Source organism: Delphinapterus leucas, chromosome X (assembly GCF_059928025.1).
Source record: "Delphinapterus leucas isolate spDelLeu-1000000601 "Yukka" chromosome X, BTC_Dleu_Yukka2, whole genome shotgun sequence".
NCBI lineage: Eukaryota > Metazoa > Chordata > Mammalia > Artiodactyla > Monodontidae > Delphinapterus > Delphinapterus leucas.
This window is the reverse complement of record NC_143150.1, coordinates 43308551-43332900: the sequence shown is the minus strand read 5'-3', so window position 1 is coordinate 43332900 and position 24350 is coordinate 43308551. Positions and strand designations below refer to the sequence as shown.

At 42.9% G+C, this 24350-nt stretch overlaps 1 pseudogene; it reads left to right on the top strand.

The window, feature by feature from the left end:
- The first annotated feature begins 12929 nt into the window (after positions 1–12929).
- LOC111169541 (adenosylhomocysteinase pseudogene) lies at positions 12930–14766 on the top strand (annotated as a pseudogene).
- Positions 14767–24350: the final 9584 nt, after the last annotated feature.

The following is a 24350-nucleotide window of genomic DNA, read 5'->3' as shown; positions in this document are numbered from 1 at the left end:
ATTAAAATTATTCAAACATTTCAGTTATCAGTGTTTCTCCTATAAAGTAAGCAGAGACCTGGGCTCTACCCCAGACCCACTAAATCTGCTTTTCTGTATATGAGCACACAAGGTGGAGAGACACTGCTATCTATATACAATATACTCCTGGTTTTAGTAAGAATAAACTATGACATAAATAGAAGAAAGTACAGATGATTATATCAGAATTAGAGAGGTGAAAGGCTTGTCCAACCATATATTTAAATAAGGAATTAGAAACAACTTCATCAACTTTACTACATAAAATTTAGATTTTTTTTGCAACAAAGCAAGACCATACACAGAATAAAAACCTAAGAGAGATGACAAAACAGCAAGATGTATTTTCTATGGTTGACATTATGTAATGCCTTGCATTGCTTCCTTACAATATGAGTAAGGTACATCAGAAATAAATTCAAAGTTCTCCTTTGGTAATCAGATCTCAAAATGGTAAGCCAGTCCTGTGCCCTTAATTTTGCTTTTGCTTTAATTTTTTCACTGTGTGATGCCATTAGGGGGGATCTTCATGTCTCCAGACCATTCCTCAAGGTTATGGTAGCCTGATGGATGCTGATTGGGTTGGATTCTGGCTGGAGTGAGTTGAGGGTCCAGCAACTCACTTGCCAGCTGTATAGGATGGAATGAATCCAGCCCCCTGACACTGAGGGGTGGTGCTGGGGCAGGATGTGGAAAGGCTCCCCCAAGCCACACTCCTCTCCAGGGTCGTCTGACATTGGTTTCTCTGCACCAGCTTGCAGCAGGCACCAGACTCTTCTAGGCTAAAGGCCAGGCTGTCCTGGACATACACACCAGGAGGACAACAACTGTCCCATTGCAGGTCAGAGCACTTTGCTTCTCTTTCCTTTTCCCTGTCTCTTTTGGGGAACCTTTTATAGGGGAGGAGATAAAGCCCAAGGATTCCCAAGTGGAAACATTGGTCTGAACAGTCTTTGAGCAAACAGATGTCTGACCTGGCTGGGCCTGACCAGGTAACTTGGGGCTGAAGCAGAAGGGGCTGGCCCTTCTGTCAGAGTCCAGTGAAGTAGCCCCCTTGAAATGGGGTTAGACCTCAGACACGACCTCACGCATCCCTCTCCCACTCACGTTGCTCAGATTCCCAGAAGGGCCTCAGATGTGCCCTGGCCTGTTTGGGTGGTTCTGTGGTGACTTTAGGTGTGTGTGTGCCTGGTGCGGCGCTTCTGATGCCTGCGTCAGCCCAGGCCCAGAGGCACGGGAGCCCCCAGGTAAAGGGAGCTTCAAAGGCATGTGGTCTCACAGCTCAGGAGAAAAGGGGTGGCACCTCCTGTGTGAACACCCCTATGCACTGCAGGCCTAGCTCACGACTTGGAGGTCAGGGTAGTCAGACTGTGGATTGGTATGAAGATGTTTTGGAGGCATTGATGTTGGAGGGTCAGCAACATCCAAAGCCTGGTTCTCTGGCCCCCTCACCACTTCCCTGCCCGCACAGAAGGCTGATATCCCCATCACGTGTCCAAGAAGCTACTTGCCTGGCCAACTCCAGAGCAGAAAGCGTTGAGGGTCCAGGACCCTGGATAGAGCTGTCTGCTAAGCAGGATGCCCAAGCCCTTGGGAGACAGTGCCTGGGAGTGGGAGCCCCTCTGGTGAGGCAGGGTAGAGGGATTGGGTCCAGGGTCCTTGCAAAATGCCCAGAGACTCCTCCCTCTCCCATTCAGAAATATAAACTCAATTATTTTTACAAATGAATAAGATTATACAGATAAATAAGAAGTAGACCCTGTGTTCTAACTCAGATTTGTCTGAATCAAGTTCTGTGTTCTGCCCACTGTGCCACACTGCCTCCAATTTAGATTGTAGCTTTCTGGGGCTTAGGGAATAATTGATTTAGACTTGCTAAGTATGGTATCCTTGTTGGTTTGTGCATTTGGGTGAGCTTCCACACTATTATCTTTTTCCAGGTGGAACCATCCAGTAGGCAGTTAGATATGTGTCTAGAATTCGGAAAAGAGATTGGCATGGAAATACGGATTTTGGTTGGTGCTACCTGGTGCATAGTAAGCAAGAATCCAATTGTATATCCTTCTGTCCTTTCCTATAAATATATATTTTTCAAACAGAAGTGCGATTCTACTGAATTCACTGAATCATAGTCTGTGTGTAGAAAATGAACTTTTTCTTTAGACCTCTGCCAGGATAATACGTTTTGAAGAGTATTTAGAAACTAGAGGTAAGCGCGCCATCTGGTGGCCTTAGCCGGACTGCGAGCAGAAAACAGCTAACGAGAGACGGAAGGAGAGAAACTATTGGGTGATAGGGGAGAAGACCTCAATCCTGACTCACACTGGACTGACACAGCATCAGCCTCTTCCTGGGAGTGAGGTGGCACAAGAAGCAACCTATAGTTAGATGGTTTTTCTCTGTCTCAGGTCAAGATAAGTGTGTTTGTGCAAGTGTGTGTGTTTAAACTGAGTGATCTTACACTATTTTCACTTTTTCTCTGATTGTGGAAGTTACATGTTTCTACTAGAAAATATCTGCAAATGTAGACAAGTATAAAAGAAGATATGAACTACTTATAGTTTCTCTACCCAGAGAAAATAATTAATATTAACATGCATGTACTTACACTGTGTGTATATATATCTCCTTTTATATACTCATCAATTTACTTTTTATATAGTATATATGTATATTACTTTATATATTTATATATTATACATTTAAATACTTTTATGTATTCATATGTATATTTGTACTTATATCTTATATAGCATATATTTTTTTAGTCCTTTATTTTTCCTTGTACATGTGCCATGACATTCATATGGGTATTCATTCTATCAACCACACTGCTTGGTGAAGAAGATAATCTTACCTTGTGTAGTTAAGCTGGCTAAAATTGAATGAATTTATTATAAGGGTTTTAAAAAAATAAGCTTTAGTATCAATAGTGTACTTATGTAAAACTGAAACTTAATTTTCTTTTTCTCTGGTATAAGGAAAAAGTTTTATGGACTATTAGTCTGCTCATGATAAGAGATTGTGAAAGGTTTTTCTTTACCTTTTAAATAATCTGCCTGGAAAGCAAAGATTTTGTGTCTTACCAAGGTAGTTTCCTATGCTTCATATTGTCTTTATCATCAGGTCTTTGATTACTTAAAACCAAGTCTTCTCAATATTTCCTTTAAAATCTTTTTTCACTTTGGTTAGATGGAAATTAAGTAGCTTCATAATGATCTGTGATCCTTTTTAGTCAAGCGTCCACGTTCTTATTTTTGACTAACTTCCCAAAATCAAATTCTAAAGTCTTTTTGACCTCAAACTAATTTTGGAATTTTCTAAAGGGGCCCTGGAAAATCTCAAAAGATTTGTTCTCTCTCCTTTAAAAAAAATGAGATATTAAACTAATTAGGCTTATTTGATATTTTAAACTTTCTTTGGGTTATATTTGTATACGTTATTAATATAAGTGTTCCAGAAATTGCATGAAAATTCTAGACTTCTGATATGTCCGGGTATAATGTTATAAGTCATAATGCTAGTTATTGTCTTAAAATATTGTGCCACAGAAATAACCGAATTTCCTTATCAATTGAATTATAATGTACTTTCATCAGATCTTTAACGATGGCCATTTATTTATTTATTTATTTTTTTATGGTACGCGGGCCGCTCACAGTTGTGGCCTCTCTCGTTGCGGGGCACAGGCTCCGGACGCGCAGGCTCAGCGGCTATGGCTCACGGGCCCAGCCGCTCCGCGGCATGTGGGATCCTCCCGGACCAGGGCACGAACCCGTGTCCCCTGCATCGGCAGGCGGACTCTCAACCACTGCGCCACCAGGGAAGCCCAACGATGGCCATTTTTAAGCCTCTTGTCATTTATAGATAGTTACTGTTTTATTCTGATGATTTTGCAAAAGTGCTTCAACTTCAAGGAGATTCATGAAAAGGACTCTGAGAAGTACAGATTTCTGATAACTTTCACATCATACCACTGAACTGGGTAAGAATCTATAGAACTCGAATGAAAAAACTGGATTCATTGTCAATATTATGACCTAGTATGAGTGTGTTTTGTGTCTGGTAATTGCAATCATTGTTGCTTTTGTTGTGTTCATCCATTTACAATGCTTGGTGTCAGTTTATTTATCTCTTGTAAAAATAAAATACAGTGTGTGTGTGTGAAAAAAAAACAACTGGATTCATAAGACTGCTAACAAAAGATCAAGATCAACAAGAGTTAATTTACGTGGGATTGAATCAACTAACGAGGATGATTATAATTTTTTATGACTTTGAAACATCTTGGTTCTCTAACGTTTTGTTTGCCAAAGTTAAGGAAACGTCTTTTTATTTTCTCTTAAGCAATCTATGATTTACAGCTAGTTGGTAAAGTATACCCTTATGAACAAAGGTGAAACAGTTACTTTTTCTCCCTGTCTGATTCCTCCAGAGTTCGGAAGCTTACTGGGTAGTTTTTTTGTTTGTTTGTTTGTTTGTTGTTTTTACTGGGTAGTTTTCATGGCAATGTAGTTGTTCGCATTGGTTCAATAAGAATCCGTTCTTGTAACAGGACACAGTTAGAAACATTGGTTATATTAACAAGGCTTTAACTGTGTAGGGGAAGAAAAATAATTCACTCTACCCTTCTAAGGCCTTGGCTGAGATCTGCTGTTAATAAAAGACAGATTAACAGGAGAAAAACAAGCAGAAGTTTAATACCATGTATACCTCCTGTATAAATAGGAGATACCCAGGAAAACTGAGTAGCTCCCCAAAATGGCCCAAGCCATCACCTTAAATACTATCTTCAGCTAAAGACAAAAGATGTTGGTGGGGGTGGGGCAGTCTCGGGCAGTTACTGTTACTGAACCGGGTTCGTTTGCCTGATGTTCAGCAAGCCAAATGATGAGATGCTGAGGTTTTATAGCAGAGGACAGGATTATTCACAAGGCGGCCATGTGAGGAGACAGGAGAACAAGTCTCAGATCTACCTTCCCAATGTCGAGGGGCTTGAGATATTTATGGGATAAAGAAGCAGGGTGGTCTTAGGCATGGGGAAAGGTGATTGGAGGTAGGGAAAAGGTTAGGTAATTAGTGTTCTGCGCAGGCATATCTGAGTTATGTGCTTCTTCATGGGATGTATGTTAAAAAATGGAGGTGCTAGGGAGATCAGCTTGGTGCTTTGTTACCACCTAGAAGGGTGGGATAGGGAGGGTGGGAGGGAGGGAGATGCAAGAGGGAGGGGATATGGGGATATATGTATATGTATAGCTGATTCACTTTGTTATAAAGCAGAAAGTAACACACAATTGTAAAGCAATACTCCAATAAAGATGTTAAAAATAAATAAATAAGTAAAAAATAAAAGTCAAGGCTTTTCCCAGTTTGGTGGGTAATAATAAATAGTAAATAGTTTTTCTTCTGGGTCCTGAAAGACAGTCCTCTGGGAATGTTTTATGTCAGAATAGGACAGGCCATGGTCCATCTAAGCCTGTACAAAATGACAGGTAGCTTCCCTCGTGACTTCTATCAATCTTCATATTATCAGATGACACTAACAAGCATGATTCTATAGCTTTATATGAGTGTGATGAATAAGACCAAAACAAAATGCCTAAGTACTTTTAAAGCAATATCCCAAAACTTAGAAAGTCAGTGGGTTTCTGAAAGATTTTGTAAAGGAAAACAGTGTATATCGAATTCTACCTTCTTACTGAGGATGGTATGTACTAGAAATGTTTTCCTTCTAGGCAAAAATCTGAAAATAGATGAACTGAGTAGAAAATCTAGGTCAAGGAAGGGTTAAAGTGGAAAGTTGACCATGGCATCAGGGGTATCAAACACCAATAAAATGTACCTGGAGAGAGATGTTCATCCTTGCTTTTCCTTTAACAAAGCTTGGTGGAATGCCTCATGAGAAAAAAAAAAATGGAGGTGTTTAGCATGATCTAAGGGTGGAGTTTTCAGCGCTCTGATGTTAAAAGGTCCTTCATCAGATACCGGCGCAGGCCTAGTTTTAGGATTGGTGGTCCCAACCAGTTTTAGCCAGCTTGAACTGGACAGGACCTACTCCAAGTTCCTGGAAAACAACTTAAGTCTCGTTACTATAGTGACCCATATGTCAGAGGCTTTATCTGTAGGGGTGGTTAAGAAGTCTTATGATATATTACCTAAGCTTGGTGGGTATGCAATTAAAGAAGGGGAAAAAAAAGAGAAAAAAATATCTAAAGCAAGCTTAATCAGTACAGGCAGATTACAAGCGGAGGGTTTTTTAACAAGCTGTTCCCTTATCTGCTGTTCTGTAAGACACACTCAAGGATTTCTGTTAAGGCGCCAGCTTCTGTTAACCCTATGGGGCATGGTTGCGTTATCAGGCAAAGCACAGTAAACAAGAGCGTGGTTGTTATGTAGCTTTGTTTGCTCCTTCTCCATGAATTTCTAGAGATTTTGTCATCCTCCTCTTCCTGGTACCAAGAGGGAGACACTCTTACAAAGATTTCCCTTACTAGACTTATTTTGCAAACAAATTAGTCTTATGTTGATTATCTCTGATAGAAATGGGGGTGTCTGTAGAGAGTAAAATTATGTTTTCAGTGGAAACTATAATGCACCTGTATGGATTTCAGATTCTAGTCCTGTTAATGTCTTTGAGGTTTTGTATTCTACTTGATAGCCTCCCATAACTGCCCCTCCCCCCAAACACTTTCTTTTGTCTTTAGCTGAAGATGGTATTTAAGGCGGTGGTTTGGGCCATTTCAGGGAGTTACTCAGTTTTCCTGGGTATCTCTTATGTATACAGGAGGTATACATGGTATCAAACTTCTGTTTGCTTTTCTCCTGTTAATCTTTTATGACAGAGGGGTGTCTCAGCCAAGGCCCTAGAAGGGTAGAGGGAAAATTATTTTTCCTCCCCTACAACATGCATGTACTTACGTTGTATGTGTACATATATCTCCTTTTATATAATTTGTCCATTTACTTTTTTATATAGTATATATGTATATTACTTTATACATTCAGATGCCTTTATGTATTCAGTTATATGTTTGTTATATCTTTTTTAATATCTAAATTTATTTATTTATGGCTGCATTAGGTCTTCGTTGCTGCACGGGCTTCTCATTGCAGTGGCTTCTCTTGTTGAGGAGCATGGGCTCTAGGCGTGCAGGCTTCAGTAGTTGTGGCACATGGGCTCAGTAGTTTTGGCTTGCAGGCTCTAGAGCACAGGCTCAGTAGTTGTGGCGCACGGGCTTAGTTGCTCCACGGCATGTGGGATCTTCCCCGACCAGGGCTCGAACCCGTGTCCCCTGCATTGGCACGCAGATTCTTAACCACTGCACCACCAGAGAAATCCCTGTTTGTCGTTATATCTTATATAGCATATATTTTATTTATTCCTTTATTTTTCTTTGCACATGTGCCTTGACATTCATCCACATGGGCATTCCATCAACCACACCCCTTGACAGTAATGTCTATAATGAAGATAAAATTGTTCTCTGATTTCAGAGGCTTATGTCTGAAGGCCACTTGAATGGACAGGTCCCCCCAAAAAGCATAAGAGCACTAGCTTTGTTTGGAGTTGGGGAAAGAATTCAAAACGAGCAAGAACCTACTTTGGGCCAGATACTTTAACTGTGGGATCTTTAATCCTTACAACTTTTTGAGGAAGGCATTCATCCTTATTATAGATGAGGAAACTGAAACTCAGAAAGTTTGGGTGACTTATATAGGGTCACACAACCAATAAGTGGAGAAACCTGTATTTGAACTTAAATTTGTCTGACTCTTAAATCAGGCCTCCTAACCATATGCCTTGCTTGCTCCAAAATTTCACACCTTCTGTCTTACTGCTGAGTCTAGGGGCATTCACCTTTTGGAATTCAGAAAAGTTGTGAACACCTACCCCAATCTTATGCCCCACTCTTGTTAAGTTTGAAATTTTTTTTAACCACAAGAATGCTTTTGCAGTCAGAAAAATTAATAAAGAATTATCTCTTTTAAAATCTTTAAAGTTAGAAAAATCTCAAAGAATATTAACGGGCACATGAGAAACTGGGATGAAATATTTAAAACATATATTACAGATTTGAGATATCTTTGAAAAATATAAATCTCCACTCACCAATAGAAAATGAGCAAAGTATATGGAGAAATAATTCACACGAGAAGGAACAATTCACACACATATAAACACACATATTCATAGAATTTGAATGACATTACACAAGTGGCGTTATACCCTACATTTCATTCAACAAAAGATTATTTTTTTTCATTCCAGCATGTCTTGGAAATCTATCTAGGTTATTACCTTCTGTGGTATAATAAGCAATATGTTTGATCTTTGTCCCCAGCTCCTTGCACAGAGGTCTTCAAAGCTTTGGAATTTCCTTAATGATAGGAGTGTCTTTTGTCATTCATAAGGAGACAGACACTTTTGAGCTTATGCTTAAGGGGGTGGGGCCCCTAGATAGCCTCAAGATGGGGCTAGTCACCAGAAATTGGAACTTTCAGCCCCAAGGACCTCTGGGAAGGGAAACAAGATTTGATGAGCTTCCAGGCTGGTGAATGCATCCCCATGCTGGGAGGGTGGCACACCCCACTTCCTTGGGAACAGAAGCTCATGCATTCAGGACCCTTCGGGACTTCGCCCTTTGTACCTCTTCATCTGGCTATTCATCTCATTTCTTTAAAATAGACTGGAAAACATTAAGTAAATGTTTCTCTGAGTTCTGTGAGCCAGTCTAGCAAGTGCATTGAACCCGAGGAGGAGGGTGGTCATGGGAACCTCTGATCTATAACTGGTCGGTCGGAAGCACAGGTGACAACCTGGACTTAAGGTTGGCATCTGAAGAGCGGGAGGGCACAGTTTTATGGGACTGAGCCCTTAACCCATGGGATCTGACACTCCCTCGGTGTCAGAGTTGTTAATTGCTTGGTGTGTTGAAAAAAGCACACATTAGATCTATATCTAGTTCATATGTAACTGCTGCATATATTGCAGTGTGAATACACTATAGTTTATTCCTTGATGATAGAGATTTAGGTGGTTTCCAATGCTTTGCTATTACAAACATGCTGCAATTACCTTTTTTGTGCCTGCTTCCTTGTGCATGTGTGTAAATATTTCTCTAGGATTGGTGACTAGAAGTGGAATTGTGGAGTCATGGGGTATACTGTTAAACTGGCCTCTGTAATGGACATCTGTCATCTGAATTCTTGCTAGACTTTGACTGGTCTGGTCCAGTCAGATCTTTGAGGCCAAACCTCCATGCCTTTGCCTCAAGCTTTCTCCTGCTGCCCCTTCTGTCTAGACTGCCCTCCCCTTCTCTGTTAAGCAAAATCCTATTCAATCATTAAAATTCAACTGAAGTATCACTTAATCCTGGAAGACTTCCCTGACATTCATCAGAGCATGCTGAGTTAGGTGTTCTTTCCCGGTGTCCCTAAATCACCAGGTGATGAGACTTTATTATCGTCATGTGTTAAAACTATGTTTAGATGTCTATCTCCCATATAAACCAGTGATCTACTTCGGGACATTCGTGTCTTATTTGTCGGCCTATATAGGACACAGGATAGAACAAACACTCATTAAATAACAGTTCGGTGGACCATATATACAAGATTGTGACTCTGTGTCCTCTATTCCAACCTCTATCACCCCGACTTCAACAACTAGGGTCGTTTTGGACCCTTTTGAGAGTCCCTGAGGCCAAGAGTGAGTAAGGCTCTGAGTATGCTGGGGCCCAGGAGGGAAGAGTTCTGTGCTCTGAACTCATCTGGATTCTGGGAAAGGCAGCAGCAGCCAGTCTGGAGAGGCCCCCACTCAGGCCAAATGGTGTTCCTAAGAGAAGCCCCTTCTCACCTCACCGCGGTGGGCAGTGTGGAGTCAGAGCATCCTAGAGCTGCAAGGGACCTCGTTCACCACAGCCCCTGACCCCACCTTTTAGGGAGAAGGAGGAGGACACAAAGAGAGGCATGGAGAGGAGTAGAAGGCTCCCAGCCTCTAGAGCCCTCCAGCCAGTGACAGCCTGAGTCCTGCCCAGCCCAGAGCCAGGTACTGCCTCCCTTCAGCCAAGGTCTGGACCAGCCTTCCCTGTCCCTGAGTGTTTCCCAGAAGCCTGAGTTGCCACCCCACCTTTCTTCAGAGTCCCTTGCTTGTTTCTCTGGGCATATGCAGGGTGTGTGTGTATTTGTGTGTGTGTATGTATGTGTGTGTGCATGTCTGTCTGTCTGTCTAGGCTCAGTTAGGATGAGGCCAGAAGCAGAAAAGAGGGGCTCTTGTCATTGCATTTCCCACTTGGCTATTTCCCCCAGGGTGGGGTTGGGGGAGGTGAGCCTGAGAGCCCCAGGCTGGACAGAGCCTGCTGCAGTCCCAGGCAGCAAGTCTTGAGACCAAAGTACTGCCATGGGTGTCATTAGGAAAGAATGCAGAGGCAGTAGCAGCAGGGGCAACCTCTGGGCTGGAGAGGGCAGAACCCCGCGACTCCAAGTCCAGACAGACGGGCCCTGCAAAGGGAAACCAGACCTCCATGGGGTCTGGGGGGCGGTGCTGGAGAGGCGCTCAGAGGGCAGGGGGACTCTGTATCTGCCACAGAAGTACAGCCTCACCAGGGAGCAGGAATCCCTGAACCAGAAACCCACCCTGGGCTTCCTCAGATCCCCCAGAGAAAGGCCACACCCCTGAAGACTGTTGTCATGGCAGCAGCTGCCAGGGCTGACTGCCTTCCCCTTTTCCTGTATGGCTGCCCTGCCTGCCTTCTGGGACCTTCGGCTCCTGTTCCCTGAAAAGCCCTGTGCTGCCCACCCTGGCTGCATGTAAACGTCGCTGGAGCCTATTTCTCTGTAAGCAGCTTTCACTAAGGGAAGATCCCTGTAACATATTCTGAAAACCTCTAGAAGGTGAGATGTGGGGAGCAAGTCCCTCCTGAATCATATAAGCCAGTCAAGGAATCTAGTAAGAATAACCGGAAGTCCACAGATGTGTGTTCCAGGGCCAGTCTCTTTCTTGGCTTGCTAGATGAACTTAGCAATATATTTAATCTTTCTCTGTCTCTATTTTTTCATCTGTAAATGAGATTAAAAGCAGATTTATAAAATTGTGTCCATATAGTATTTATAAATATAGATTTATAAATTTTCAGTCTGGTCTGAATTCAGGAAGGCCACCAGGTCAGAGTGATTGGCCAGAGACAACCTGGAAACTAACCCCATCATCATAAAACTCGACACTGCGAGACATGTGGCACAGCAGTCCTCCTGGGTTCCCTTACCCTGCTGCTCTCCACACAGCTGCCCCTTCCCAATAAATTCTCTTGCTTTGTCAGCACGTGTGTCTCCTTGGGCAATTCATTTCCGAGCGTTAGACAAGAGCCCACTCTCGGCCCTGGAAGGGGTCCCCCCTCCTGCAACAAATGGCGACTCTGGTGGGGCCTCTTCTTCACTACGACTGACATTCTCACCACTTGGGGTACTCGGGAACTGGCTTGCCTGGTGATGGACCAGACCCAGCAGCTGCAACTGGGACCCTTTTGTTCCTGGTCTCCTCCTGATGCGGATGACTGGCCAGAGTGCCCTGACCGGGTAAGGAACAAGAGATGTTATTGACCTCTTTCCCCTTTCCTCTCTCTTTCCTCTTTTCAACCCCTCCTATCCTACTATTTTTTCTTCTGTCCCCGTCCTGGACGCAGGAGTCTGGCTTAAGGGCCTCAGCCTGATCTGCGGGTCGGAGCCTGATCACCTACGGTGGGCAGAGAACTCAAATTCTGGTTCTGGTCTCTGGTTTCTGCTAGGGCTGAGTTCCTGTCCTCCCATCCTGGAAGCACAGGGAAAAGTCCCATAATGCCTGGGTGCCTGCAGTTGGCAGGAGACGTCCGTAAGGCCACCCCTTTTGTTCCCCCTTTCCTGGCCTCCTTTCTTACCATTGAAATCTTTGAAGACCTGAGATATTTCCCCTTACTCTGTTAGTACTCAGATCTGAAGTTCTGTGTCTCTGTAGGAGGTTTTCTGAGAGACTGCAGTCTTGTATTTAAGGGAGTGTCTGATTAGGACAGCCAGGCCTGTGTTTTATACTTTGTGTTCTGTGTTATGATTTGTGATGGCCATTCTGCCTTGTGAAATGGGATAACATTGTGTGGCCACCATATTGTTTAGACTCCAGAGAAAGCTGGTTTAGGTAAAACTCTTGAAAACTGGTTCCAAAACTGGTTCTCTTTGCATATACAGTTAGTAAAAGCAAGCTTGATCAAACGTCTTTTCAGAATTCTGACCCTGCGGGAACAAGTCCTACTAGGAGAACTTGATTTTCTCTCCCTGTGCCTTCAAGACCAGGGATCGCAGGAACACTTCTCTAGACTACCTCTAATTCCTGAGACTGAGGGACAAATGGGAAGAAGCCTTTAAAAATTGTACTTATTCCAACTGTTATTTATAAACTAGTGAATTTTATATTGTGATATCTGATTCATGACTAAGTTTAGAAAATGAAGCTACATGTCTCGTTGTGTCTGTCTATATATATATATATGTCTCAGTATGTGTCTTTGTCTTTGGATAATATTGCTGAGGTTAATTTGTAAATGAGCTCTATTTAATTGGCTTAAAGAAAAGTAAGCACTTACAAATCAAACAATTCTAAATACAAGAGAGATTAAGCTAAATGAATTTCAGGTTCACGTGAACAGGGAAATATTCAGTATTAAATTAATACCTGGTATTAATGTTTAAGTTTGTTGATCTAATTAATATAAACATGTCTTTAGAGTCACCAACATTAAGTGTAATATCTTTACTGTGCCTAGGTTTAATATAAGCTAAATAAAATTTTTTTTTATATCTGTTACAAATTTGTCAGCAAGGAAAGTAACTCGATGTGAAGAAACTTTTAAGGAAAGAAAATGCAAATGAGAAAAGAGTTTTGGGTGAACTTTTAGGAATGTCTACTTGAGGATGATCTCTCCAGATATTTGGTAATGTGAAATTTTAGAGTTGAGTTAAATTAAGTTAAATGATGGGAGTTTGTTGAATAGCTGGGTATTTCCCAAATAAAGTAAGATACTGAGACATCAGTTACTAAACAGAGAAACTAAATGTATTTAGGACTATTAATGAATATGTTTGGTGCAACCCTGAGATGTTCTCTATAAGAAAGCAAATGTTTTTAGAAATTATCACTGGTCAGCAATGAAGACCCAACACAGCCAAAAAAAAAAAAAGAAATTATCACTGGTATTTATGTTCACCAATCTACAGAATGCTAATGTAAAAGACAGTTCATAATTGCTTACTTCTTAGTTTTCACAAGAAATTAAGGTTTTAAGAGCAGAGGATTCTAATTTAAACATGTAATTAAAGATAATAGAAATAGCCCTCCCCGGCGCTGCCAGCCCCGCGCCTGTCCCCAGCCCGCAGCTCGGGACCCTTTGCCTGTGTCCATCACTCCGTGCGGAACCGCCGCCGACATGTCGGACAAGCTGCCTTACAAAGTCGCTGACATCAGCCTGGCCGCCTGGGGACACAAGGCCCTGGACCTCGCAGAGAATGAGATGCCGGGCCTGATGCGCATGAGGGAGATGTACTCGGCCTCCAAACCACTGAAGGGCGCCCTCACTGCCGGCTGCCTGCACATGACCGTGGAGACAGCTGTCCTCACTGAGACCCTCACTGCCCTGGGTGCTGAGGTGCGGTGGTCCAGCTGCAGTATCTTCTCCACCCAGGACCATGCAGCAGCTGCCATTGTCAAGGCTGGCATTCCAGTGTACGCCTGGAAGGGTGAAACGGACGAGGAGTATCTGTGGTGCACTGAGCAGACGCTGTACTTCAAGGACGGGCCCCTCAACATGATTCTGGACGATGGTGGTGACCTCACCAACCTCATCCACACCAAGTACCCACAGCTCCTGTCAGGCATCCGAGGCATCTCCGAAGAGACCACAACAGGGGTCCACAACCTGTACAAGATGATGGCCAACGGGATCCTGAAGGTGCCTGCCATCAACATCAATGACTCGTCACCAAGAGCAAGTTTGACAACCTCTATGGCTGACGGGAGTCCCTCATAGATGGCATCCAGCGGGCCACAGACATGATGATTGCGGGCAAGGTGGCAGTGGTAGTGGGCTACGGCGACGTGGGCAAGGGCTGTGCCCAGGCCCTGAGGGGCTTCGGGGCCTGCGTCATCATCACGGAGATCGACCCCATCAATGCGCTTCAGGCTGCCATGGAGGGCTATGAGGTGACCATCATGGATGAGGCCTGTCAGGAGGGCAACATCTTTGTCACCACCACAGGCTGTATTGACATCATCCTCGGCCGGCACTTTGAACAGATGAAAGATGACGCCATTGTGTGTAACATCGGACACTTTGACATGGAGATTGACGTCAAGTGGCTGAACGAGAACACTGTGGAGGTGAACATCAAGCCCCAGGTGGACCGCTACTTGTTGAAGAATGGGTACCGCATCATCATTCTGGCTGAGGGCCGGGTGGTCAACCTGGGCTGCGCCATGGGCCACTCCAGCTTCATGATGAGCAACTCTTTCACCAACCAGGTGCTGGCGCAGATTGAGCTGTGGACCCACCCAGACAAGTATCCCATTGGGGTCCACTTCCTGCCCAAGAAGCTGGATGAAGCAGTGGCTGAAGCCCACCTGGGAAAGCTGAATGTGAAGCTGACCAAGCTGACTGAGAAGCAGGCCAGTACTTGGGCATGTACTGTGATGGCCCCTTCAAACCTGATCACTACCGCTATTGAGAACCAGGCCTGCCCTTTGCCTTCCAGCTGCTGTCCTTGCCTGGGTCCCACCTCTCCTCCCCAAGAGCAAATGGCACCACCTTTGAGATTGGTTTGATAATGTTCCCCATCAACTCCCTGGGGCTAGTCAGTCTTTGGCCTCTGCTGCATCCCTCATACTGTTCCAAGTGTGGCAGGGGGAATTGAGAAGTCCCTCCTCAAGCCCTGGTCATGATAGAGATACATGGGAGTTACCCACAGGGAACCATGAGCTCAGGAGTTTTGGAACTGCTCAGTCAGTCAGTCCTTCCTTAGGCTGGAAGTTGGCAGTGGTGTTCACAAAGCCCATGCACTTTACCATCCAGGCCCTCACTTGGCCTATGGACTTTATACCCATGTTCTTGGTTTACAGGTTCATTGGTTCCTCAGCCCATGACAGATGAGAAGGAGCTATGTCAAAGGGTGTGGAGGAACTGTTGGAGTTTAAATGCTCCTGAGAGCCCGGCTTAGTGCTTGGCATACTCTTAAACCTCAGAACAATGAGGTTGGTACTTTTAGTCCCTATTTTACAGGGGTTGGAATATATTGTCAAGGGATAGCCAAGAAAGGACGAGAGAAGTGACAGCCAGAGGTTGAGAGGGGCCAGAGAAACATAAAAGTGCATTGTAAGTTGATGTTCCCATCACAACTCTGGGTCAAAAAGAGATTAATTTGGTTTATAATGTTAAAAGAGAGCAAGAAGGTGGGTTAATAAAAATTTTGGTGCCTAAAAAAAAGATAATAGAAATAAGACAACATTTCAGTATACAATAGGAAAGTAGGATGTATGTTTTCGGTAAAGAAGGTATGAGGAATGGAGTTGCATTTTATTAAGGGAAAAGGAAGTAGGTTTGACTTAGGGCTGGCTGTTTCTGAATGGAAAAATAAAGTGATGGATACAGAAAGTGATGAAAAGGTTTGTGGAAAGTGGATCCTGAGAAGAGCTTTGTGCATGGTCAGGACTGACTGAGTTTAAAATAAATTTGATTGAGTAAATGAACTGTTTTTCTTTTTTGGCTGCGTTGGGTCTTCGTTGCTGCACGCGGGCTTTCTCTAGTTGCGGTGAGCGGGGGCTACTCTTTGTTGCAGTGCGCAGGCTTCTCATTGCGGTGGCTTCTCTTGTTGAGGAGCACAGGCCCTAGGACACATAGGCTTCAGTAGTTGTGGCACGTGGGCTCAGTAGTTGTGGCTCGCAGGCCCTAAAGCACAGGCTCAGTAGCTGTGGTGCACGGGCTTAGTTGCTGCGCAGCATGTGGGATCTTCCCAGACCAGGGCTCAAACCTGTGTCCTCTGCATTGGCAGGCAGATTCTTAACCACTGTGCCACCAGGGAAGTCCCAAGTAAGTGAATTTTAAAGGTAAGCTGGTACAAAACTTGAATTTGGCTTTTCTCTCTGTTAAGAGGACAAGTTTTCTTAAGATGTTGAACTGCCTTTGATAACAGATTTTGAGTTTCTTTACCTTTTAAGTGATCTGTTCTATATTTGCCTTTGAAATCTTTTATTGTTACTTTGGCTAAGTGAATAACTGTTGTTTCACAGTGACCTATGATCCTATCTGATTGAGTGTTCTAAACCCTTTTGATATTTTTTGACAAAACTTCCTAAATCAAATTCTAATGAAGTTCCTTTGACCTCTAGCTAACTTTGGGATGCTTCAGAGGGCCCCTGAAACATCCTAATGAGAGATATTAAACTAATTAGGTTCATTTGGTAGGTTAAGTTACGTGGGAAGTATTATCAAATAAGTAATAAACATTAGGTTATATTGTATGGTAAATGTTACTAATATAGATATTCTAGAGGTTATATGGAGTTCCTAAAAATCTGATATGTCCTGGTAAAATGTTATCAGTCATAACTCTAGTTATTATCTGAAAGTGTTGTATGTCACAGCAGTAACCAAGTTACTTTGTCAATTGCATTGTAATCAGATTTAAACGTGCCTTCTTAAGTCTTTTGTCATTATAGACAGTTATGATTTCACTCTGATGCCTTTGCAAAAATGCTTCCTCTTCAAGAAGATTTATAGAAAGGACTTTTGGATAAATACAAGTTTCTGAGTTTCAGACCATAATGCTGAACTGGGTAAGAAATTGAAGAATTCTAATGGGAAACCTGATGGCTTCATAAAGCTGTCAACAAAAAGGATTAGTTACATAGGGCTGAGTGAACTGGTGAATATGGTTATAATTTTTATGGTTTCTATCTGAAAAATTACTGGTTTAAATCTGTGTTTTCCAGGTATAAAGAAAACCTTCCCCTTAAACTAATTATGACTTACAATAATTTGGTAAATTATACCTTTGTAAGCAGAATTGAAACATTTATATTGTCTCTCTATCTGCTTCCTCCAGAGATTGAAAACTCTTAGGTTCCCAGCAGCTTTATCAGATAAATTAGGAAGGCTACCTCACTAACAGGTACAGAAATCTCAAGGTATTTTGGGAACCTTGAAAAGGGAGGAATTCACCTAGATCTATTAGGCAAAATCTGTGATAAGCTCTTGGTGGGAATTTCCTAGCCCTGAGAGGTCTTTTAAAAATCCAGTCTGAGACTCCTTATAAAAGTTTCAGGGCTTCCCTGGTGGCACAGTGGTTGAGAGTCCGCCTGCCGATGCAGGGGACACGGGTTCGTGCCCCGGTCCGGGAAGATCCCACATGCCGCGGAACGGCTAGGCCCGTGAGCCATGGCTGCTGAGCCTGCGCGTCCAGAGCCTGTGCTCCGCAACGGGAGAGGCCACAAGAGTGAGAGGCCCGCGTACTGCAAAAAAAAAAAAAAAAAAAGTTCAGCAAGCAAAATGCCTATATGATCAATTATAGTTATATAAGTCATCAGGCCAAGTTGATTAAGACCAGAGTTATTTTGCAAACTAACTAGTCTTAATTTGGCTATATTTTGTAAAAACGAGGGTAATTTTAGAGAGAAAAATTACATTTCAGTGAATATTAAATTCCAGTTTTGTTTATGGAGGTCTGTATTTACTAAGACTCACCTCCCAGATAGTTCCTTGCTGTTACGTTATATTAAGGTAAAGTTTAATTGAAGGACACGCTAAGTTTGTTTCTGAAGCTTATCTCAATAATCTATCTTTGGATGAAGATCAGATGCCCCACGACCTGCAACTAGGGGATTATGCATGCTGGAAAACAAATAATTTAAAGGACTTTCTCTACCCTGGGCAGAAGGACCCTTATCAGGTGCTCTTTAACTAGCTCAAGCACAGTGAAACTGAAGGGAATTGACTCTTGGATTAATTTCCACTCACAAAGGCCCCCCCCCCCGCCCCCGCACTGGACTGGCCTGTAGAGAGGACGGTTTATCTCAAAATAACCTTGAAACAGTGCTCAAACAGAGAAGAAACTACACTCATGCTAGGGTGAGAAGAAGACCACATCAGAAGTAGACAGCTTGCTCAAGATCCTCAGCCTGACTCGTACGATCATTTATAATGTTTTTTTGACTTCTTGGACCCTTGCATATGAATCAAATGTTTTCCTATCCTGAGCACGATCCTATGCTAGTTTTAAAAATCAATCCAATTGTTCGGTTTGTGGCCAATTACATGTATCTAGTACTTCTGGGTTACCTTGGTGAATTTCTCCACTTCAAGGGCTCTAACTGGTTGGCTCTGAGGAAGTTTACTTTAAAAGCAAAATTATAGTCATGTTCAGGTCACTACTGATATTACTAGGTGGAATCCCCTCACCTGGCCAATTAACAATGCCTGCTCTGACCCTGGCTATAAATATAAGTTTTCATCTATTACTCAGGCTCAATCAGAGCAACATGCAAAATTTCAGCCAAGGAATAAGACCTCCCACAATTATGGGATGGATTTATGTAGTTATGTAACACCAGACTATGGTAATTAAGGCTCCTATATGTTGGGAACAATTAAATCATACTAAGGATAATCAGTCTAGTAACACTAGGAAACTGGGCTGGGTGCCTTATGGACAATGCCAATATATAACTTCCCTTAAAGATAAGCATTGGTACAGAACAGACTAAGTCAGATGACCTAGGATATACTGGGCTGCACCTAATGGAAGTTCTTGACTTATGTTCTTGCTTATGACCTTACTAATCTGCTAGCTATATTGTTTTTTTATACTGCCTGTTTTACAAAATTGTTGTTTCGTGCATTACCAAATGTGTGACTGAGCCTCTGATAAAATGATGATATATAGTTCCATATAAGAGCAATGATTTAATGGTGTAATTCTAGATATGGGAAAACAAGAGGGAATATTTTCCTGGACCATAAGAAACTAGTGAGACGGGTGGTCTGGAGACTAGTGGCACTGTTAATGAAGCCTAGTCCAATAATAGCAGGACACTGAGTGGCCTATCAGTGAAATCTTCGCCAAACCTGGGAATAGGTATTCCTAGCACCGCGGGACGAAATGGTCATGAAATACCCCCCAAACCATGGTCAAATTTATGACCCTGAAGGGGCTCTGCCAACTGAAAATTGCCATCTGCCTCTGCAAGGGTTAAATCAATGGCCACTGCAGCCACTGACCTTCAACATCCCCTGAAAGGAATTCAGGGTGTAGATCAGGATGAGGCACTCTGTGCTCTGAGAAAACCTGGCAGAACAGGCCTTTAGCTAGTTAGATGTTTTCAGGAGAAGATCTTATGAGCCCAAATTCTTTCATCTTCTCATACCTAGAGAAACACTAACATCATTAACGGTGACATCTGCTTTGAATATTAAAAGTCAAAATGGAGTAGCTATGGTTTAGACACCCAATGAAATAACTAGGTAACATTATGGGTGTGATTTCAGACAAGTCCCTGTATTGCTAAGAACTTGAGTTTTCTGAGCTGTGTCAGAATTGGATGCCACCAGCCATTCTCAAAACAATGTCAGCGGGCAGCTGATAACTGCAACCTTACTTTTTAAAGGTCTCATCTTGTAACTATTACATTTTTAGACAATGAAATTGCTTTAGATCATACATTAACAAACAGAAGAGACATGTATGATGACCAATAGCACCTGTTATCTATGTGTTAATACCACATTAAAAGTTAAAACCTGCTTAGATAAAATTAGACAACTGGCTACCTGGCTACAAGTCTCCCCAAAGTGCTGGTCCAGATTAGATTTCAGGATTATTTTCCTGAAATGAAATGAGATTTATTTTTCCTATTAAAATTCCAGTTGTCTGGGCTTCCCTGGTGGCGCAGTGGTTGAGAGTCCGCCTGCCGATGCAGGGGACGCGGGTTTGTGCTCCCGGTCCGGAAGATCCCACATGCCGCGGAGTGGCTGGGCCCGTGAGCCATGGCTGCTGAGCCTGCGCGTCCAGAGCCTGTGCTCCACAACGGGAGAGGCCACAACAGTGAGAGGCCCGTGTAACGCAAAAAAAAAAAATTCCAGTTGTCACTCCTCCAACTACTTCTAATTGGGTCTGTTACACTAAAATGGCAGACCAAGGGAGTGAGATTTTAATCATACAAGACTCAGATCCAGAACTCGGAACTCAGAAATATTTCTGATTCAGTGTCTATTTTCCAAATTGAGGCAGGACTATGCCCCATTTTAGCAGGAAGTGGCCAGAGCCATCATCATCCAGTTCCCTGAATTGAAACTGAGCAGTACTCTGTGGGGCTCTGGAGTACAAATCCTTTCTGTGTCTCCTGTTTCTTGTTTGTAGGATTTAGACTTCATTCAGCCTCCTTCACCATCCCTGAATTCCAAAGGGCAGATTCAAACAGTTGCTAATCAGAGAAGGGAGGGGATACAGAAACAGGGGAGTCAAGTAGTGGTACAGCCTTGGGGTAGGCTTCTGGCTCCTCCTAAGGAGTATGCATAGCAATACCTTTGAGTTCTTCTGCAGGAACTAAGGCCCCCACCCAGGTGGAGGATGGTAACTTCAAGCTGAGTGCAAGATTCCTGGAGCAATGTCCTGTTACTTTGCCACCAACCAATCAGAAGAAAGTCACACATCCTGCAGATTTTGCCTTCCTTTTCTGGGTCCAGTGATGACCATCCAGTTAGACCTCCTGTTTGGCCCCTGTCTGTTTCATCTCCGACAGGGTTCAACAGTTTCAGGCTAAATTGTTGTTACCATGAGGGTGAATACTGGTTTTGGGCACAGAATACCTCGATTTAGATCAGGTGGAGAGAGACTTCTACTCTACTAGGCAGGACTACGCCCACTCTCAGCAGGAAGTAGTTACAGAAGAAAGAGACCTCCACCCCGATTCCCAAGAAGTATCTTGAGTATGAAGTCTCTCAGGGGGGAGTTGTTAGGGGAACCACTGACTGAAACTGCCTGCTCTGGCCAGGCCCAATAGTAACCACTTGCATGAGTTATCTTAAACAGGAGGTCCTGGTAAGGAGCACGGAATTAACAAGGCACCACCAACTGGAAGAATTCGGGAAAGGTCAAAAGGAGACAGGAGACGCCAGTCCATATGTCCTCCCGGAATCGTTCGCACTGGGATCCATCTTGGCTGAGCGATGCAAACGCCACCAGGAAGGACCCTGAGTCAGAATGATTGGCCAGAGACAACCGGGAAACTAATCCCATCACCATAAAACCCGAGACTGGGAGCCATGTGGCAGAGAAGTCCTCCTGGGTTCCCTTACCCTCCTGTTCTCCACCCAGGCGCCCCTTCCCAATAAAAGTCTCTTGCTTTGTCAGCACGTGTGTCTCCTCGGACAATTCTTTTCCGAGTGTTAGATAAGAGCCCACTCTTGGGCCCTGGAAGGCATCCCCCTTCCTGCAACAGTGAGATGGAGGTGGGCATGTCTGGGATCAAGCTAAGGGGAAGCTGACTTGGAATTACATTTAGTTTGGGTTTAATTGGATCATTTGTTCATGTGTTTCTCAGTCACTTCCATGTACGATTAAGTAGTTACTAGTAAGATTTCACAGGGTAGTGAGTAGAAGCTCTAGGATTCAAACTAGGGTTGTCTGATTCTAATGCTAATGAACTAATGCTACACTCTATTGCCTTTCATATGTTTAGGGAACCATGAACAAATTTTACAGCTCAAATTAATACCATGGTGGTTTAACACCAGCTACTTGCCAGCATTTGATGCTATTTCCCACTTCATTACCTGATTCCAAGATACTTCTTTTAGTCTTGGCTCCCATTGCTGCCCTATAAGTACGTACGATATGATTTCTCAAAAATGCACTCCTGGTCTTTTGCTACACCGACCACATGTATGGTTTTGACCAATCACATCCACACAGGTTCATATTAATTTCTTGGTGATGTGGCATGAAATACTGACATTGACTAAGTTACCTTAAAACTCAAAATCACTACTACAATGAGGACTGTGGGGGAGGACAAATAATTTTCCTTCTACCCTTCTAGGTTCTTGGCTGAGACCCTCCTGTAATAAAGAGCAGATTAATAAGAGAAAAACAAACACATTTAATAACACATATAGGGACTTCCCTTGTGGTGCAGTGGTTAAGACTCTGCACTCCCAATGCAAGGGGCCTGGGTTTGATCCCTGGTCAGGGATCTAGATCCCGCGTGCTGTAACTAAGACTGGGTGCAGCCAAATAAATAAATACATATATTTTTAAAAAATAACATGTATACAGAGGAGAGACCCAGCAAAACTGAGTAACTCCCCAAAATAGCCCAAGACACCACTTTAAATATCATCTTCTTCTAAAGACAAAGGATGTTGCTGGGGGGGTGGGGGGGTGGCCAGTTATGGGAGGTGACCAGGAAAAGCACAGTAAACAAGAGTAAGGTTGTTATGCAAATTTGAGTCGTTGCCTTCTCCATTGATAAGAGTTTCTAGAGATTTAGTCATCCTTCTCTTCCAGGCACTGAGAGGGAGACACCCCTACAAATGGAGATTTCCCTTATAAATGTAAATCTCTCTTACAAAAGCGTAATTTACCAGTTTTCTGAGTTTCTGCTAGTGAAACCGTGCATCTCAGATTGGGACTTGAACCCACGTGCTGGGACTTGAACCCAGCTAAACCCCAGATTGGGACTTGAACCCAGCCAAAACCCAGATTGGAACTTGAACCCACGGTCTTTTAACTGAGATCACACACCTGGTCTCAGGACTTAATGAAGCTCAGGTTCTTGATGTCTCATCGCAGAAAGAATTCAGTGAGAGACAAAGTGATAAGTAAGAAATGGATTTATTTAGAGAGAAACACACTCCACAGACAGTGTGGGCCATCTCAGAGGCAAAAACGGCCCCAGAGTATGGGGTTGTTGGTTTTTATAGGGGTTGGTAATTTCATAGGCTAATGAGTGGGAGGAGTATTCCAGGTATTTTGGGGAAGAGGTAGGGATTTCCAGGAGTTGGGCCACTGCCCACTTTTTAACATTTATGGTTGGCCTTGGAATTGTCATAGCGCCTGTGGGTGTGTCATTTAGCATGCTGATGTGCTACAATAAGCGTATACTGAGGCTCAAGGTCTAGTGGAAGTCTCGTCTGCCATCTTGGACCTAGCTGGTTCTAACCATTTATGTCGTGTCTATGTCATTCTTTTAAAGGTTGTGCCCTGCCCCCTTCCCTCCTGTTTCACTAGGTCTGGGTTTCTTAAAAATAATCAGCCTAAAATAACCTTTATGCCCAGGAGGCATATTTTGGGGTGGCAAGTTCTGCTCCTCTTCGGGACACTGACATCAAACTGGTTTGTAAGTGTCATTATTAAGACTATTTAAGATAAGAATCTGCACAAGAAAACTTAAATCGTAAGCCCATATAAGAAAGAAGCTTGACAGAGTTAGACAGCAGTTTACTCAAATTTGATAATACTAAAAATTCACCCATCACTAATAATAAGTTGTAAAGCTGAAACTTTTATCAACAACAATAATAAAAATAATAAATTGATTAACCATGCAAAGGAAAGATTGAATTATCTTTACATTTTCTCTAGGAAAAATATTACACAGACATATGAAGAGAGAATCAAAGAGTTTATAATAAAAAAAATTGTAGGGAAAATATCATAGAGGTGTGCCAGGCAGTAATTAATAAAAATATTGTTTGTATGGAAATTGGGATGTTTTGTATATGCCAGCTGTTCAAATTTCATAATTTCTTGTGATTTCTCATTATAAATAAATATTAACTTTGGCACCTAATTGCCTGCATTGCCCATAAATTTTTAATGTACTTTTACTTAAAGAGGGTCCCCTGAATCTTAAGTTTCAGGCCTCACAACCTAGATCTGTCCCTGAGATGGTAAGAAGTAGTATGAAATTTTGGTTGCAATTGGAAAGGGTTAATAGGGATGTGGATGTGGTAGAGAACTAGGAAACAGAGCAATTGTGGAGGTTAAATTAATAATAATCTTGAAGACCATGACATGTGACCAGCTTTTAAAATCTGAAATTCCAAGTTGGTATTATGAAATTATGTGACCTCAGAGGCTGACTTCATGGACCAGCCCCCCAAACACACACACAGGGGCCCCTCCCAAGAGGAGCCTACAGCTGCTCTGTACATTTCAAACTTCCAAAAATGTAGCTGCCTAAAGGATCTATATTTGTATTAACACTGAACAGGGAAAACAGGTGGCTGGGTTGTTTGCTTATTCCCCCACACACTTGA